We start from the raw sequence: 20454 nt of genomic DNA on the forward strand, positions 1-20454 counted from the left end.
GATTTGCCCTCTTCTTATGTCTGAGTAATATACCATTTTGTATATGTACCACATCTTCTTTATCCATACATCCACCAGTGGACATTTATGTTGGTTCCAGTTCTTTGCTCTACTAAACAGTGCTGCAATAAACATCGGGGTGCATCTGTCTTTTTCAAACTTGGTATATATTCCTTAAAATGGAATTCCTGGGTCCAGTGGTGAATCTTTTCTGAGCATTTTGAGGAACCTCCATACTCCTTTCCACAATGGTTGAACTAATTTTCATTCCCACCAGCAGTGTAGGATGGTTCCCCTTTCTCCACAGCCGCAACAACATTTGTTGTTGTTTGTCTCTCGAATGATAGCTATCCTTTGTGGAGTGAGGTGATAACTCAGTGTAGTTTTCATTTGCATTTCTCTGATAAAAAGAGATGTGGAGCATCTTTTCATGTGTCTGTTGGCCATCTGTATTTGTTATTTGGAGAAACGTCTGTTCAGTTCCTCTGCCCATTTTTAATTGGATTATTTGTTTTTAGTTTGTTGAGGCATGTGAGCTCTTTATATATTTTGGGCGTCAAGCCTTTATCGGATGTGTCATTTACAAATATATTTTCCCATCCTGTAGGGCTCCTTTCTGTTGTATTGATGGTGTCTACTGCTCTACAGAAGGTTTTCAATTTAATATATTCCCACTTTTCATTTTTAATATTCTTTTCCTTACCCGGGAGATATTGTCAAGAAGAGGTCACTCATGTTTATGTCTAAGAGGTTTCTGCCTATGTTTTCTTCCAAGAGTTTAATGGTTTCATGACTTACCTTCCGGTCTTTGATACATTTTGGATTTACTTTTGTATATGGGTTTAGAACACAGTGCAGTTTCATTCTCCTTCATGTAGCTGTCCAGATTGCCATAACAATCTGTTGAAGGACTGTCATTTCGCCATTGTATGTCCATGGCTCCTTTATCAAATATTAATTGACCACATATATTTGGGTTAATGTCTGGAGTGTCTAGTCTGTTCCACTGGTGTGTGGCTCTGTTCTTGTGCCCATACCATATTGTCTTGATTACTATGGCTTTATAGTAGAGCGTGAAGTTGGTGAGTGAGATCACCCGTACGTTATTCTTCTCTCTCAGCATTGCTATGGCTATTCGGTGTCTTTGGTGTTTCCGTGTGAATTTTTCATTTATTTGTTCCAATTCATTGAAGAATGTTGCTGATGATTTCATAGGAAAACTTCAAATCTGTATATTGCTTTGCTCAGGATGGCCATTTTCATGATATTAATTCTTCCTAGCCTCGTGAATGTGTGAGTTTCCATTTGTTAGTGTCGCCTTTAATTTCTCTTAAGTGTGACTTGTTGTTTCCTGAGTATATGTCTATCACTTCTTTGCTTAGGTTTATTCCTAGGTATTTTATCCTTCCTGCTGCAATTGTGAACGGAATTGTTTTCCAGATTTCTCTTTCTACTGGTTCATTGTTCGTTTACAGTAAAGCTACAGATTTCTGTGTGTTAATTTTCATTCGTGCGACTTTGCTATATCCCGATATGAGCTCTAGTAGTTTTGTTGTGGAGACTATAGGGTTTTTTATGTACAATTTCATGTCATCTGCAAATAGAGACAGTTTAACTCCTTGTCTACCAATATGGATTCCTTGTGTTTCTTTGTTTTGTCTAATTGCTGTGGCCAAGACCTCCACTACTGTGTTGAATAACATTGGGGAGAGTGGGCATGCCTGTCTTGTATCCAATCACAGAAGAAAAGCTTTCAGCTTCTCGCTGTTCACTATGACGTTGGCTGCGGTTTTATCATATATGGGCTTTATTAGGTTGAGGTACTTGCCCTCTATACACATTTTGTTGAGAGTGTTTATCATGAATTTTTGTAGAACTATGTCAAACGCTTTTTCAGCATCTATGGAGATGATCATGTGGTTTTGTCTGTCTTTATGTTGATGTGCTGGATGATGTTGATGGATTATCAAATGTCGTACCATCCTTGCATCCCTGGAATGAATCCCACTTGGTCATGGGGTATCATCCTTTGGATGTATTTTTGAATTCGTTTTGCTAATACGTTGTTTTGTATTATTACATCTTCGTTCATCAGGGATAATCGTCTGTAGTGTTTCTTTCTTTGGTGCCATCTTTATCTGGCTTTTCCATTAGAGTGATATCGGTTTCATACAGTGAGTTTTGGAGTAATCCCTCCTCTTCTATTTTTTGGAAAACTTTTAGGAGTATGGGTATTATGTCTGATCTGTATGTCTGTTAAAATTCCAACTAAAATCCATCTGTCCCGGGGATTTGTTCTTTGGTAGTTTTTTGCTTACTGATTCAATTCCGTTGCTGGTAATTGGTGTGTTAAGATATTATGTTTTTCTTGGGTCAGCCATGGAAGGTTTTATTCTCCTAGGAATTTGTCCATTTCTCCTTGGTTTCCCAGCTTATCATCGTATAGGTTTTCATAGTACTCTCTAATAATTCTTTGTATTTCTGTGGTGTCCGTCGTGGTTTTTCCTTTTTTATTTCTGATTCTGTTGATGTGTGTTGACTCTATTTTCCTCTTAATATGTCTGGCAAGAGGCTTATCAATATTGTTTATTTTCCAGAAGAAACAGCTCTTGCATTCTTTGACATTTGCTAATGTTTTCTTCTCAACATTATTTATTTCTTCTCTGGTCTTTATTTATTCCATCGTTCTGCTGACATCAGGCCACATTTGTTCTCCTTTTTCCAACTTCGATAATTGAGACTTTAGACCATTCATTTGGTATTTTTCTTCCTTCTTTACATGTGACTGGATTGCTATATATATTCCTCTTAAGACTGCTTTTGCCGTACCCACAGTATTTTTAGCTTTCTGTTGTTGTCATTTGTTTAAATATAATGCTGAATCTAAATTTTAATTTGGTCTTTGAGTAATTGATTATTTAGGAGCATGTTGTTAAGCCTCCATGTGTTTGTGAGCCTTTTTGATTTCTTTGTCCAATTTATTTGTAGTTCTAAGCATTTGTGGTCTGAAAAGTTGGTTGATAGGATTTCAATCTCTTGGAATTTACTGAGGCTCTTTTTGTTGCCTACTATGTGGTCTACTCTGGAGAATGTTTCATGTGCACGTGAGAAGAATGTGTGTCCTGTTGCTTTTGGATGTAGAATTGTGTAGATATATAATAGGGCCATTGGTTCTAGTGTGTTGTTCAGTGCCTCTGTGTCCTTACTTATTTTCTGTCTCTTGGATCTGTCCTTTGGAGTGAGTGGTGGTTTGAAGTCACCCAATGTGTATGCATTGCATTCTATTTCCTCCTTTAACTCTGTTAGTGTTTGTTTCACATATGCTGGTGCTCCTGTGTTGCATTCATATATTCTCAAAAAGGTTATATCCTCTTGTTGAACTGCGCCCTTCATCATTATGTAATGTCCTCCTTTATTTATTATTTTTTTTCTTTCTTTATTTTTTTAAAATTTTTTGTGCTTTTTTATATGATTTGTATGTTTATCCCACTTTCACCGTTATTATGTTTGTAATTGTTATTAATTTTTTTTAATATAAATTTGAAGTGGTTGGTAGATGCAAGATAAATGTAGAATACACGGTTTAGTGCTGTAAGAGAGCACATGTAGATGATCACGTGTGTTCCTGTAGACTAAGTGTTAGTCCAAGCTAGACAAGTTCAATAAAACATCCACGGATGCAGAGATCCCTCAAAAGAAGGGCATTGAGGTTTTAAGCCTCACCTCTGTAGATTCCCAATTTCTCAACTGATGGCCGCCCTACGACTGTGCCTCTATTATGTTGTTCCTCCCTTGAGGAATCTACCCATCTCTGGCTAACCAGTCATCTTCCGGGACCATACAGGGAAGTTTAAATTTGATAAGTGAGATAGAAGAAATATTGTTTGAAAGGGTTAGCTTTTTACTTCTTTGCAGTTTTATGCCATGTTTTTTCTGTGCCCAGCATTTTTCAGGAAGTATCTTTACCACTTGGAAGAATTATCTTACACGGTAAATTATATATGAGGGACGACTTCTATTTCAGGACTGTAATTAGCAAGGAAGAAGAAAAGCTATAGAAGTAGCAGACGGACGAAATCATGGGAAGATTGTTTATTTCTTTGAAATACCTTCTTGTGGAGTAAATTAAGCATGTGTAGGTTTTAAACTACTAATTAAATTGCGCACACACATTAACATAGAAGGAATACACGTACATAACCAAAGCAGAACTATAATTACCAGCCATCTCCAGTGAAACCAAGAAAAACCAGTTAGGCATCCTAGGCATTTGTGAAAATTTATCTACGATATGATGGATATTGTCCAACTGAACTTGAACGGTCTGAGAGAAATCAGACAAATTAAAACATCCGATTCCTGGGAACTGTTCACATCCCATATGCTCTTTTAACAGTAGATAATTTGTAGATGTAAGATTTTGGAGAGCTACAACTTGCACTTCTCCTAATTCTTGGTTGAGTTCCAAAAGTATAGACACAGTCAAATTGATGTTTTACTCTATGCACAGGCCAGCTTAGAAATTTCCTTCTCCGTTTACATGACAAGTACAGGAACTGGTGAGACCAATGCAACTCCAACTGTAGCAGTGCCTGGATCTTTGTTGAGGTTTTTTGATGATCATCATCTGGAATGACTCTTCCAGAGGTTGCTGATGTGGGAAGTTCTTCTTCATATCGTATCTTAGTTCATTTTGTGGTTAGCCCAATTAGGCTTTGATCCTCTATATAAGCACAAAGAGACCTTTTTCCCCTCCTATTTTTATGCCCTTTATACCATGTGTAGAACTCAATGGATGTCAACACATAGGAACTGATCTTTTATCAATAGAGAGGAATATTATCAGAAAACAGTACCTCCACACCGATCATCTGCAAATCTATAACTGAACAAAATTAAGGATATTTTAGGCATGACTTAATCCTTGATTTACAGTTAACTTTATTCTATCAGGGAGTTATCCCCCTTTTCTTTATTTTCTTTTTCTTTTTCTTTCTCGTTTTCATTAATCTAAACTTACATGAAGAATATTCTGTTTACTAGTCTCTCCCCTATACCTGGTCCCCACTATTAACCCCTTCCCAGTCACTGTCATTCAGCAGAGCGAAAGGTTGTAGAATCACTACTTGTCTTCTCTGTGTTGTACAGCCCACCCCTTTCTCCCACCCACCCCCATTAGCATGCTATTCTTAATATCCTCCTTCTACTTCCCCCCTTATCCCTCCCTATCCACCCATCCACCCACTCCCTTTCCCTTTGGTACCTGTTACTCCATTCTTGCGTTCTGTGAATCCGCTTCTGCTTTGTTCGTTCAGTTTTTCCTTCATTCTTACACTCCACAGATCAGTGAAATCATTTGGTATTTCTCTTTCTCTTCTTGGCTTTCTCACTGAGCATAATACCCTCCAGCTCCTTCCATGGTGCTGCCAATGGTAGGATTTGCCCTCTTCTTATGTCTGAGTAATATACCATTTTGTATATGTACCACATCTTCTTTATCCATACATCCACCAGTGGACATTTATGTTGGTTCCAGTTCTTTGCTCTACTAAACAGTGCTGCAATAAACATCGGGGTGCATCTGTCTTTTTCAAACTTGGTATATATTCCTTAAAATGGAATTCCTGGGTCCAGTGGTGAATCTTTTCTGAGCATTTTGAGGAACCTCCATACTCCTTTCCACAATGGTTGAACTAATTTTCATTCCCACCAGCAGTGTAGGATGGTTCCCCTTTCTCCACAGCCGCAACAACATTTGTTGTTGTTTGTCTCTCGAATGATAGCTATCCTTTGTGGAGTGAGGTGATAACTCAGTGTAGTTTTCATTTGCATTTCTCTGATAAAAAGAGATGTGGAGCATCTTTTCATGTGTCTGTTGGCCATCTGTATTTGTTATTTGGAGAAACGTCTGTTCAGTTCCTCTGCCCATTTTTAATTGGATTATTTGTTTTTAGTTTGTTGAGGCATGTGAGCTCTTTATATATTTTGGGCGTCAAGCCTTTATCGGATGTGTCATTTACAAATATATTTTCCCATCCTGTAGGGCTCCTTTCTGTTGTATTGATGGTGTCTACTGCTCTACAGAAGGTTTTCAATTTAATATATTCCCACTTTTCATTTTTAATGTTCTTTTCCTTACCCGGGAGATATTGTCAAGAAGAGGTCACTCATGTTTATGTCTAAGAGGTTTCTGCCTATGTTTTCTTCCAAGAGTTTAATGGTTTCATGACTTACCTTCCGGTCTTTGATACATTTTGGATTTACTTTTGTATATGGGTTTAGAACACAGTGCAGTTTCATTCTCCTTCATGTAGCTGTCCAGATTGCCATAACAATCTGTTGAAGGACTGTCATTTCGCCATTGTATGTCCATGGCTCCTTTATCAAATATTAATTGACCACATATATTTGGGTTAATGTCTGGAGTGTCTAGTCTGTTCCACTGGTGTGTGGCTCTGTTCTTGTGCCCATACCATATTGTCTTGATTACTATGGCTTTATAGTAGAGCGTGAAGTTGGTGAGTGAGATCACCCCTACGTTATTCTTCTCTCTCAGCATTGCTATGGCTATTCGGTGTCTTTGGTGTTTCCGTGTGAATTTTTCATTTATTTGTTCCAATTCATTGAAGAATGTTGCTGATGATTTCATAGGAAAACTTCAAATCTGTATATTGCTTTGCTCAGGATGGCCATTTTCATGATATTAATTCTTCCTAGCCTCGTGAATGTGTGAGTTTCCATTTGTTAGTGTCGCCTTTAATTTCTCTTAAGTGTGACTTGTTGTTTCCTGAGTATATGTCTATCACTTCTTTGCTTAGGTTTATTCCTAGGTATTTTATCCTTCCTGCTGCAATTGTGAACGGAATTGTTTTCCAGATTTCTCTTTCTACTGGTTCATTGTTCGTTTACAGTAAAGCTACAGATTTCTGTGTGTTAATTTTCATTCGTGCGACTTTGCTATATCCCGATATGAGCTCTAGTAGTTTTGTTGTGGAGACTATAGGGTTTTTTATGTACAATTTCATGTCATCTGCAAATAGAGACAGTTTAACTCCTTGTCTACCAATATGGATTCCTTGTGTTTCTTTGTTTTGTCTAATTGCTGTGGCCAAGACCTCCACTACTGTGTTGAATAACATTGGGGAGAGTGGGCATGCCTGTCTTGTATCCAATCACAGAAGAAAAGCTTTCAGCTTCTCGCTGTTCACTATGACGTTGGCTGCGGTTTTATCATATATGGGCTTTATTAGGTTGAGGTACTTGCCCTCTATACACATTTTGTTGAGAGTGTTTATCATGAATTTTTGTAGAACTATGTCAAACGCTTTTTCAGCATCTATGGAGATGATCATGTGGTTTTGTCTGTCTTTATGTTGATGTGCTGGATGATGTTGATGGATTATCAAATGTCGTACCATCCTTGCATCCCTGGAATGAATCCCACTTGGTCATGGGGTATCATCCTTTGGATGTATTTTTGAATTCGTTTTGCTAATACGTTGTTTTGTATTATTACATCTTCGTTCATCAGGGATAATCGTCTGTAGTGTTTCTTTCTTTGGTGCCATCTTTATCTGGCTTTTCCATTAGAGTGATATCGGTTTCATACAGTGAGTTTTGGAGTAATCCCTCCTCTTCTATTTTTTGGAAAACTTTTAGGAGTATGGGTATTATGTCTGATCTGTATGTCTGTTAAAATTCCAACTAAAATCCATCTGTCCCGGGGATTTGTTCTTTGGTAGTTTTTTGCTTACTGATTCAATTCCGTTGCTGGTAATTGGTGTGTTAAGATATTATGTTTTTCTTGGGTCAGCCATGGAAGGTTTTATTCTCCTAGGAATTTGTCCATTTCTCCTTGGTTTCCCAGCTTATCATCGTATAGGTTTTCATAGTACTCTCTAATAATTCTTTGTATTTCTGTGGTGTCCGTCGTGGTTTTTCCTTTTTTATTTCTGATTCTGTTGATGTGTGTTGACTCTATTTTCCTCTTAATATGTCTGGCAAGAGGCTTATCAATATTGTTTATTTTCCAGAAGAAACAGCTCTTGCATTCTTTGACATTTGCTAATGTTTTCTTCTCAACATTATTTATTTCTTCTCTGGTCTTTATTTATTCCATCGTTCTGCTGACATCAGGCCACATTTGTTCTCCTTTTTCCAACTTCGATAATTGAGACTTTAGACCATTCATTTGGTATTTTTCTTCCTTCTTTACATGTGACTGGATTGCTATATATATTCCTCTTAAGACTGCTTTTGCCGTACCCACAGTATTTTTAGCTTTCTGTTGTTGTCATTTGTTTAAATATAATGCTGAATCTAAATTTTAATTTGGTCTTTGAGTAATTGATTATTTAGGAGCATGTTGTTAAGCCTCCATGTGTTTGTGAGCCTTTTTGATTTCTTTGTCCAATTTATTTGTAGTTCTAAGCATTTGTGGTCTGAAAAGTTGGTTGATAGGATTTCAATCTCTTGGAATTTACTGAGGCTCTTTTTGTTGCCTACTATGTGGTCTACTCTGGAGAATGTTTCATGTGCACGTGAGAAGAATGTGTGTCCTGTTGCTTTTGGATGTAGAATTGTGTAGATATATAATAGGGCCATCGGTTCTAGTGTGTTGTTCAGTGCCTCTGTGTCCTTACTTATTTTCTGTCTCTTGGATCTGTCCTTTGGAGTGAGTAGTGGTTTGAAGTCACCCAATGTGTATGCATTGCATTCTATTTCCTCCTTTAATTCTGTTAGTGTTTGTTTCACATATGCTGGTGCTCCTGTGTTGCATTCATATATTCTCATAAAGGTTATATCCTCTGTTGAACTGCGCCCTTCATCATTATGTAATGTCCTCCTTTATTTTTTATTTTTTTCTTTCTTTCTTTTTTTAAAATTTTTTGTGCTTTTTTATATGATTTGTATGTTTATCCCACTTTCACCGTTATTATGTTTATAATTGTTATTAATTTTTTTTAATATAAATTTGAAGCGGTTGGTAGATGCAAGATAAATATAGAATACACGGTTTAGTGTTGTAAGAGAGCACATGTAGATGATCACGTGTGTGCCTGTAGACTAAGTGTTAGTCCAAGCTAGACAAGGGCAATAAAACATCCACGGATGCAGAGATCCCTCAAAACAAGGGCATTGAGGTTTTAAGCCTCACCTCTGTAGATTCCCAATTTCTCACCTGATGGCCGCCCTGCGACTGTGCCTCTATTATGTTGTTCCTCCCTTGAGGAATCTACCCATCTCTGTCTAACCAGTCATCTTCCGGGACCATACAGGGAAGTTTAAATTTGATAAGTGAGATAGAAGAATTATTGTTTGAAAGGGTTAGCTTTTTACTTCTTTGCAGTTTTATGCCATGTGGTTTCTGTGCCCAGCATTTTTCAGGAAGTATCTTTACCACTTGGAAGAATTATCTTACTCGGTAAATTATAAATGATTGACGACTTCTATTTCAGGGCTGTAATTAGCAAGGAAGAAGAAAAGCTATAGAAGTAGCAGACGGACGAAATCATGGGAAGATTGTTTATTTCTTTGAAATATCTTCTTGTGGAGTAACTTAAGCATGTGTAGGTTTTAAACTACTAATTAAATTGCGCACACACATTAACATAGAAGGAATACACGTACATAACCAAAGCAGAACTATAATTACCAGCCATCTCCAGTGAAACCAAGAAAAACCAGTTAGGCATCCTAGGCATTTGTGAATATTTATTTACGATATGATGGATATTGTCCAACTGAACTTGAACGGTCTGAGAGAAATCAGACAAATTAAAACATCCGATTCCTGGGAACTGTTCACATCCCATATGCTCTTTTAACAGTAGATAATTTGTAGTTGTAAGATTTTGGAGAGCTACAACTTGCACTTCTCCTAATTCTTGGTTGAGTTCCAAAAGTATAGACACAGTCAAATTGATGTTTTACTCTATGCACAGGCCAGCTTAGAAATTTCCTTCTCAGTTTACATGACAAGTACAGGAACTGGTGAGACGAATGCAGCTACAATTGTAGCTGTGCCTGGATCTTTGTTGAGGTTTTTTGATGATCATCTTTTGAAATGACTCTTCCAGAGATTGCTGATGTGGGAAGTTCTTCTTCATATCGTATCTTAGTTCATTTTGTGGTTAGCCCAATTAGGCTTTGATCCTCTATATAAGCACAAAGAGATCTTTTCCCCTCCTATTTTTATGCCCTTTATACCATGTGTAGAACTCAATGGATGTCAACACATAGGAACTGCTCTTTTATCAATAGAGAGGAATATTATCAGAAAACAGTACCTCCACACCGATCATCTGCAAATCTTTAACTGATCAATTTTAAGGATATTTTAGGCATGACTTAATCCTTGATTTACAGTTAACTTTATTCTATCAGGGAGTTATCCCCCTTTTCTTTCTTTATTTTCTTTTTCTTTTTCTTTCTCGTTATCATTAATCTAAACTTACATGAAGAATATTCTGTTTACTAGTCTCTCCCCTATACCTGGTCCCCACTATTAACCCCTTCCCAGTCACTGTCATTCAGCAGAGCAAAATGTTGTAGAATCACTACTTGTCTTCTCTGTGTTGTACAGCCCACCCCTTTCTCCCACCCACCACCATTAGAATGCTAATCTTAATATCCTCCTTCTACATCCCCCCTTATCCCTCCCTATCCACCCATCCTCCCCACTCCCTTTCCCTTTGGTACCTGTTACTCCATTCTTGCGTTCTGTGAATCCGCTTCTGCTTTGTTCTTTCAGTTTTTCCTTCATTCTTACACTCCACAGATCAGTGAAATCATTTGGTATTTCTCTTTCTCTTCTTGGCTTTCTCACTGAGCATAATACCCTCCAGCTCCTTCCATGGTGCTGCCAATGGTAGGATTTGCCCTCTTCTTATGTCTGAGTAATATACCATTTTGTATATGTACCACATCTTCTTTATCCATACATAAACCAGTGGCATTTATGTTGGTTCCAGTTCTGTGCTATACTAAACAGTGCTGCAATAAACATCGGGGTGCATCTGTCTTTTTCAAACTTGGTATATATTTCTTAAAATGGAATTCCTGGGTCGAGTGCTGACTCTTTTCTGAGCATTTTGAGGAACCTCCATACTCCTTTCCACAATGTTTGAACTAATTTACATTCCCACCAGCAGTGTAGGATGGTTCCCCTTTCTCCACAGCCGCAACAACATTTGTTGTTGTTTGTCTCTCGAATGATAGCTATCCTTTGTGGAGTGAGGTGATAACTCATTGTAGTTTTCATTTGCATTTCTCTGATAAAAAGAGATGTGGAGCATCTTTTCATGTGTCTGTTGGCCATCTGTATTTGTTATTTGGAGAACCGTCTGTTCAGTTCCTCTGCCCATTTTTAATTGGATTATTTGTTTTTAGTTTGTTGAGGCATGTGAGCTCTTTATATATTTTGGGCGTCAAGCCTTTATCGGATGTGTCATTTACAAATATATTTTCCCATCCTGTAGGGCTCCTTTCTGTTGTATTGATGGTGTCTACTGCTCTACAGAAGCTTTTCACCTTAATATATTCCCACTTTTCATTTTTAATATTCTTTTCCTTACCCGGGAGATATTGTCAAGAAGAGGTCACTCATGTTTATGTCTAAGAGGTTTCTGCCTATGTTTTCTTCCAAGAGTTTAATGGTTTCATGACTTACCTTCCGGTCTTTGATATATTTTGGATTTACTTTTGTATATGGGGTTAGAACACAGTGCAGTTTCATTCTCCTTCATGTAGCTGTCCAGATTTGCCATCACAATCTGTTGAAGAGACTGTCATTTCGCCATTGTATGTCCATGGCTCCTTTATCAAATATTAATTGACCACATATATTTGGGTTAATGTCTGGAGTGTCTAGTCTGTTCCACTGGTGTGTGGCTCTGTTCTTGTGCCCATACCATATTGTCTTGATTACTATGGCTTTATAGTAGAGCGTGAAGTTGGTGAGTGAGATCACCCCTACGTTATTCTTCTCTCTCAGCATTGCTATGGCTATTCGGTGTCTTTGGTGTTTCCGTGTGAATTTTTCATTTATTTGTTCCAATTCATTGAAGAATGTTGCTGATGATTTCATAGGAAAACTTCAAATCTGTATATTGCTTTGCTCAGGATGGCCATTTTCATGATATTAATTCTTCCTAGCCTCGTGAATGTGTGAGTTTCCATTTGTTAGTGTCGCCTTTAATTTCTCTTAAGTGTGACTTGTTGTTTCCTGAGTATATGTCTATCACTTCTTTGCTTAGGTTTATTCCTAGGTATTTTATCCTTCCTGCTGCAATTGTGAACGGAATTGTTTTCCAGATTACTCTTTCTACTGGTTCATTGTTCGTGTACAGTAAAGCTACAGATTTCTGTGTGTTAATTTTCATTCGTGCGACTTTGCTATATCCCGATATGAGCTCTAGTAGTTTTGTTGTGGAGACTATAGGGTTTTTTATGTACAATTTCATGTCATCTGCAAATAGAGACAGTTTAACTCCTTGTCTACCAATATGGATTCCTTGTGTTTCTTTGTTTTGTCTAATTGCTGTGGCCAAGACCTCCACTACTGTGTTGAATAACATTGGGGAGAGTGGGCATGCCTGTCTTGTATCCAATCACAGAAGAAAAGCTTTCAGCTTCTCGCTGTTCACTATGACGTTGGCTGCGGTTTTATCATATATGGGCTTTATTAGGTTGAGGTACTTGCCCTCTATACACATTTTGTTGAGAGTGTTTATCATGAATTTTTGTAGAACTATGTCAAACGCTTTTTCAGCATCTATGGAGATGATCATGTGGTTTTGTCTGTCTTTATGTTGATGTGCTGGATGATGTTGATGGATTATCAAATGTCGTACCATCCTTGCATCCCTGGAATGAATCCCACTTGGTCATGGGGTATCATCCTTTGGATGTATTTTTGAATTCGTTTTGCTAATACGTTGTTTTGTATTATTACATCTTCGTTCATCAGGGATAATCGTCTGTAGTGTTTCTTTCTTTGGTGCCATCTTTATCTGGCTTTTCCATTAGAGTGATATCGGTTTCATACAGTGAGTTTTGGAGTAATCCCTCCTCTTCTATTTTTTGGAAAACTTTTAGGAGTATGGGTATTATGTCTGATCTGTATGTCTGTTAAAATTCCAAGTAAAATCCATCTGTCCCGGGGATTTGTTCTTTGGTAGTTTTTTGCTTACTGATTCAATTCCGTTGCTGGAAATTGGTGGGTTAAGATTTTATGTTTTTCTTGGGTCAGCCATGGAAGATTTTATTCTCCTAGGAATTTGTCCATTTCTCCTTGGTTTCCCAGCTTATCATCGTATAGGTTTTCATAGTACTCTCTAATAATTCTTTGTATTTCTGTGGTGTCCGTCGTGGTTTTTCCTTTTTTATTTCTGATTCTGTTGATGTGTGTTAACTCTCTTTTCCTCTTAATATGTCTGGCAAGAGGCTTTTCTATATTGTTTATTTTCCCGAAGAAGCAGCTCTTGCTTTCTTTGACATTTGCTAATATTTTCTTCTCAACATTATTTATTTCTTCTCTGGTCTTTATTTATTCCATCGTTCTGCTGACCTCAGGCCACATTTGTTCTCCTTTTTCCAACTTCGATAATTGAGACTTTAGACCATTCATTTGGGATTTTTCTTCCTTCTTTACATGTGACTGGATTGCTATATATATTCCTCTTAAGACTGCTTTTGCCGTACCCACAGTATTTTTAGCATTCTGTTGTTGTCATTTGTTTAAATATAATGCTGAATCTAAATTTTAATTTGGTCTTTGAGTAATTGATTATTTAGGAGCATGTTGTTAAGCCTCCATGTGTTTGTGAGCCTTTTTGATTTCTTTGTCCAATTTATTTGTAGTTCTAAGCATTTGTGGTCTGAAAAGTTGGTTGATAGGATTTCAATCTCTTGGAATTTACTGAGGCTGTTTTTGTTGCCTACTATGTGGTCTACTCTGGAGAATGTTTCATGTGCACTTGAGAAGAATGTGTGTCCTGTTGCTTTTGGATGTAGAATTGTGTAGATATCTAATAGGGCCATCTGTTCTAGTGTGTTGTTCAGTGCCTCTGTGTCCTTACTTATTTTCTGTCTCTTGGATCTGTCCTTTGGAGTGAGTGGTGGTTTGAAGTCACCCAATGTGTATGCATTGCATTCTATTTCCTCCTTTAATTCTGTTAGTGTTTGTTTCACATATGCTGGTGCTCCTGTGTTGCATTCATATATTCTCATAAAGGTTATATCCTCTTGTTGAACTGCGCCCTTCATCATTATGTAATGTCCTCCTTTATTTTTTATTTTTTTTCTTTCTTTCTTTTTTTAAAATTTTTTGTGCTTTTTTATATGATTTGTATGTTTATCCCACTTTCACCGTTATTATGTTTATAATTGTTATTAATTTTTTTTAATATAAATTTGACGTGGTTGGTAAATGCAAGATAAAAGTAGAATACACGGTTTAGTGTTGTAAGAGAGCACATGTAGATGATCAGGTGTGTGCCTGTAGACTAAGTGTTAGTCCAAGCTAGACAAGGGCAATAAAACATCCACGGATGCAGAGATCCCTCAAAACAATTGCATTGAGGTTTTAAGCCTCACCTCTGTAGATTCCCAATTTCTCACCTGATGGCCGCCCTGCGACTGTGCCTCTATTATATTGTTCCTCCCTTGAGGAATCTACCCATCTCTGGCTAACCAGTCATCTTCCGGGACCATACAGGGAAGTTTAAATTTGATAAGTGAGATAGAAGAATTATTGTTTGAAAGGGTTAGCTTTTTACTTTTTTGCAGTTTTATGCCATGTGGTTTCTGTGCCCAGCAATTTTCAGGAAGTATCTTTACCACTTGGAAGAATTATCTTAGTCGGTAAATTATATATGAGGGACGACTTCTATTTCAGGGCTGTAATTAGCAAGGAAGAAGAAAAGCTATAGAAGTAGCAGACGGACGAAATCATGGGAAGATTGTTTATTTCTTTGAAATATCTTCTTGTGCAGTAACTTAAGCATGTGTAGGTTTTAAACTACTAATTAAATTGCGCACACACATTAACATAGAAGGAATACACGTACATAACCAAAGCAGAACTATAATTACCAGCCATCTCCAGTGAAACCAAGAAAAACCAGTTAGGCATCCTAGGCATTTGTGAATATTTATCTACGATATGATGGATATTGTCCAACTGAACTTGAACGGTCTGAGAGAAATCAGACAAATTAAAACATCCGATTCCAGGGAACTGTTCACATCCCACATGCTCTTTTAACAGTAGATAATTTGTAGTTGTAAGATTTTGGATTGCTACAACTTGCACTTCTCCTAATTCTTGGTTGAGTTCCAAAAGTATAGACACAGTCAAATTGATGTTTTACTCTATGCACAGGCCAGCTTAGAAATTTCCTTCTCCGTTTACATGACAAGTACAGGAACTGGTGAGACGAATGCAGCTCCCACTGTAGCAGTGCCTGGATCTTTGTTGAGGTTTTTTGATGATCATCTTCTGGAATGACTCTTCCAGAGGTTGCTGATGTGGGAAGTTCTTCTTCATATCGTATCTTAGTTCATTTTGTGGTTAGCCCAATTAGGCTTTGATCCTCTATATAAGCACAAGGAGAACTTTTTCCCCTCCTATTTTTATGCCAATTATACCATTGTGTAGAACTCAATGGATGTCAACACATAGGAACTGCTCTTTTATCAATAGAGAGGAATATTATCAGTAAAGAGTACCTCCACACCGATCATCTGCAAATCTTTAACTGAACAAAATTAAGGATATTTTAGGCATGACTTAATCCTTGATTTACAGTTTATTTATTCTATAGGGAGTTATCCCCCTTTTCTTTATTTTCTTTTTCTTTTTCTTTCTCGTTATCATTAATCTAAACTTACATGAAGAATATTCTGTTTACTGGTCTCTCCCCTATACCTGGTCCGCACTATTAACCCCTTCCCAGTCACTGTCATTCAGCAGAGCAAAATGTTGTAGAATCACTACTTGTCTTCTCTGTGTTGTACAGCCCACCCCTTTCTCCCACCCACCCCCATTAGCATGCTAATCTTAATATCCTCCTTCTACTTCCCCCCTTATCCCTCCCAATCCACCCATCCTCCCCACTCCCTTTCCCTTTGGTACCTGTTACTCCATTCTTGCGTTCTATGTATCCGCTTCTGCTTTGTTCTTTCAGTTTTTCCTTCATTCTTGCACTCCACAGATCAGTGAAATCATTTGGTATTTCTCTTTCTCTTCTTGGCTTTCTCACTGAGCATAATACCCTCCAGCTCCTTCCATGGTGCTGCCAATGGTAGGATTTGCCCTCTTCTTATGCCTGAGTAATATACCATTTTGTATATGTACCACATGTTCTTTATCCATACATCCACCAGTGGACATTTATGTTGGTTCCAGTTCTTTGCTATACTAAATAGTGCTGCAATAAACATCGGGGTGCATCTGTCTTTTTCAAACTTGGTATATATTCCTTAAAATGGAATTCCTGGGTCCAGTGGTGACTCTTTTCTGAGCATTTTGAGGAACCTCCACACTCCTTTCCACAATGGTTGAACTAATTTACATTCCCACCAGCAGTGTAGGAGGGTTCCCCTTTCTCCACAGCCGCAACAACATTTGTGGTTGTTTGTCTCTCGAATGATAGCTATCCTTTGTGGTGTGAGGTGATAACTCATTGTAGTTTTCATTTGCATTTCTCTGATAAAAAGAGATGTGGAGCATCTTTTCATGTGTCTGTTGGCCATCTGTATTTGTTATTTGGAGAACCGTCTGTTCAGTTCCTCTGCCCATTTTTAATTGGATTATTTGTTTTTAGTTTGTTGAGGCATGTGAGCTCTTTATATATTTTGGGCGTCAAGCCTTTATCGGATGTGTCATTTACAAATATATTTTCCCATCCTGTAGGGCTCCTTTCTGTTGTATTGATGGTGTCTACTGCTCTACAGAAGCTTTTCACCTTAATATATTCCCACTTTTCATTTTTAATGTTCTTTTCCTTACCCGGGAGATATTGTCATGAAGAGGTCACTCATGTTTATGTCTAAGAGGTTTCTGCCTATGTTTTCTTCCAAGAGTTTAATGGTTTCATGACTTACCTTCCGGTCTTTGATACATTTTGGATTTACTTTTGTATATGGGGTTAGAACACAGTGCAGTTTCATTCTCCTTCATGTAGCTGTCCAGATTTGCCATCACAATCTGTTGAAGAGACTGTCATTTCGCCATTGTATGTCCATGGCTCCTTTATCAAATATTAATTGACCACATATATTTGGGTTAATGTCTGGAGTGTCTAGTCTGTTCCACTGGTGTGTGGCTCTGTTCTTGTGCCCATACCATATTGTCTTGATTACTATGGCTTTATAGTAGAGCGTGAAGTTGGTGAGTGAGATCACCCCTACGTTATTCTTCTATCTCAGCATTGCTATGGCTATTCGGTGTCTCTGGTGTTTCCGTGTGAATTTTTCATTTATTTGTTCCAATTCATTGAAGAATTTTGCTGATGATTTCATAGGAAAACTTCAAATCTGTATATTGCTTTGCTCAGGATGGCCATTTTCATGATATTAATTCTTCCTAGCCTCGTGAATGTGTGAGTTTCCATTTGTTAGTGTCGCCTTTAATTTCTCTTAAGTGTGACTTGTTGTTTCCTGAGTATATGTCTATCACTTCTTTGCTTAGGTTTATTCCTAGGTATTTTATCCTCCCTGCTGCAATTGTGAACGGAATTGTTTTCCAGATTTCTCTTTCTACTGGTTCATTGTTCGTGTACAGTAAAGCTGCAGATTTCTGTGTGTTAATTTTTATTCGTGCGACTTTGCTATATCCCGATATGCGCTCTAGTAGTTTTGTTGTGGAGTCTATAGGGTTTTTTATGTACAATATCATGTCATCTGCAAATAGAGAAAGTTTAACTCCTTGTCTACCAAAATGGATTCCTTGTGTTTCTTTGTTTTGTCTAATTGCTGTGGCCAAGACCTCCACTACTGTGTTGAATAACTTTGGGGAGAGTGGGCATCCCTGTCTTGTATCCAATCACAGAAGAAAAGCTTTCAGCTTCTCGCTGTTCACTATGACGTTGGCTGCGGTTTTATCATATATGGGCTTTATTAGGTTGAGGTACTTGCCCTCTATACACATTTTGTTGAGAGTGTTTATCATGAATTTTTGTAGAACTATGTCTAACGCTTTTTCAGCATCTATGGAGATGATCATGTGGTTTTGTCTGTCTTTATGTTGATGTGCTGGATGATGTTGATGAATTATCAAATGTCGTACTATCCTTGCATCCCTGGGATGAATCCCACTTGGTCATGGGGTATCATCCTTTGGATGTATTTTTGAATTCGTTTTGCTAATACGTTGTTTTGTATTATTACATCTTCGTTCATCAGGGATAATCGTCTGTAGTGTTTCTTTCTTTGGTGCCATCTTTATCTGGCTTTTCCATTAGAGTGATATCGGTTTCATACAGTGAGTTTTGGAGTAATCCCTCCTCTTCTATTTTTTGGAAAACTTTTAGGAGTATGGGTATTATGTCTGATCTGTATGTCTGTTAAAATTCCAAGTAAAATCCATCTGTCCCGGGGATTTGTTCTTTGGTAGTTTTTTGCTTACTGATTCAATTCCGTTGCTGGTAATTGGTGTGTTAAGATATTATGTTTTTCTTGGGTCAGCCATGGAAGGTTTTATTCTCCTAGGAATTTGTCCATTTCTCCTTGGTTTCCCAGCTTATCATCGTATAGGTTTTCATAGTACTCTCTAATAAATCTTTGTATTTCTGTGGTGTCCGTCGTGGTTTTTCCTTTTTTATTTCTGATTCTGTTGATGTGTGTTGACTCTCTTTTCCTCTTAATATGTCTGGCAAGAGGCTTATCAATATTGTTTATTTTCCCGAAGAAACAGCTCTTGCTTTCTTTGACATTTGCTAATGTTTTCTTCTCAACATTATTTATTTCTTCTCTGGTCTTTATTTATTCCATCGTTCTGCTGACCTCAGGCCACATTTGTTCTCCTTTTTCCAACTTCGATAATTGAGACTTTAGACCATTCATTTGGGATTTTTCTTATTTCTTTACATGTGACTGGATTGCTATATATATTCCTCTTAAGACTGCTATTGCCGTACCCACAGTATTTTTAGCATTCTGTTGTTGTCATTTGTTTAAATATAATGCTGAATCTAAATTTTAATTTGGTCTTTGAGTAATTGATTATTTAGGAGCATGTTGTTAAGCCTCCATGTGTTTGTGAGCCTTTTTGATTTCTTTGTCCAATTTATTTGTAGTTCTAAGCATTTGTGGTCTGAAAAGTTGGTTGATAGGATTTCAATCTCTTGGAATTTACTGAGGCTCTTTTTGTTGCCTACTATGTGGTCTACTCTGGAGAATGTTTCATGTGCACGTGAGAAGAATGTGTGTCCTGTTGCTTTTGGATGTAGAATTGTGTAGATATCTAATAGGGCCATCTGTTCTAATGTGTTGTTCAGTGCCTCTGTGTCCTTACTTATTTTCTGTCTCTTGGATCTGTCCTTTGGAGTGAGTGGTGGTTTGAAGTCACCCAATGTGTATGCATTGCATTCTATTTCCTCCTTTAATTCTGTTAGTGTTTGTTTCACATATGCTGGTGCTCCTGTGTTGCATTCATATATTCTCATAAAGGTTATATCCTCTTGTTGAACTGCGCCCTTCATCATTATGTAATGTCCTCCTTTATTTTTTATTTTTTTTCTTTCTTTCTTTTTTTAAAATTTTTTGTGCTTTTTTATATGATTTGTATGTTTATCCCACTTTCACCGTTATTATGTTTATAATTGTTATTAATTTTTTTTAATATAAATTTGACGTGGTTGGTAAATGCAAGATAAAAGTAGAATACACGGTTTAGTGTTGTAAGAGAGCACATGTAGATGATCAGGTGTGTGCCTGTAGACTAAGTGTTAGTCCAAGCTAGACAAGGGCAATAAAACATCCACGGATGCAGAGATCCCTCAAAACAAGGGCATTGAGGTTTTAAGCCTCACTTCTGTAGATTCCCAATTTCTCACCTGATGGCCGCCCTGCGACTGTGCCTCTATTATATTGTTCCTCCCTTGAGGAATCTACCCATCTCTGGCTAACCAGTCATCTTCCGGGACCATACAGGGAAGTTTAAATTTGATAAGTGAGATAGAAGAATTATTGTTTGAAAGGGTTAGCTTTTTACTTTTTTGCAGTTTTATGCCATGTGGTTTCTGTGCCCAGCAATTTTCAGGAAGTATCTTTACCACTTGGAAGAATTATCTTACTCGGTAAATTATATATGAGGGACGACTTCTATTTCAGGGCTGTAATTAGCAAGGAAGAAGAAAAGCTATAGAAGTAGCAGACGGACGAAATCATGGGAAGATTGTTTATTTCTTTGAAATATCTTCTTGTGCAGTAACTTAAGCATGTGTAGGT

The sequence above is a fragment of the Manis pentadactyla genome, chromosome Y, assembly GCF_030020395.1.
Source record: "Manis pentadactyla isolate mManPen7 chromosome Y, mManPen7.hap1, whole genome shotgun sequence".
Classification (NCBI taxonomy): domain Eukaryota; kingdom Metazoa; phylum Chordata; class Mammalia; order Pholidota; family Manidae; genus Manis; species Manis pentadactyla.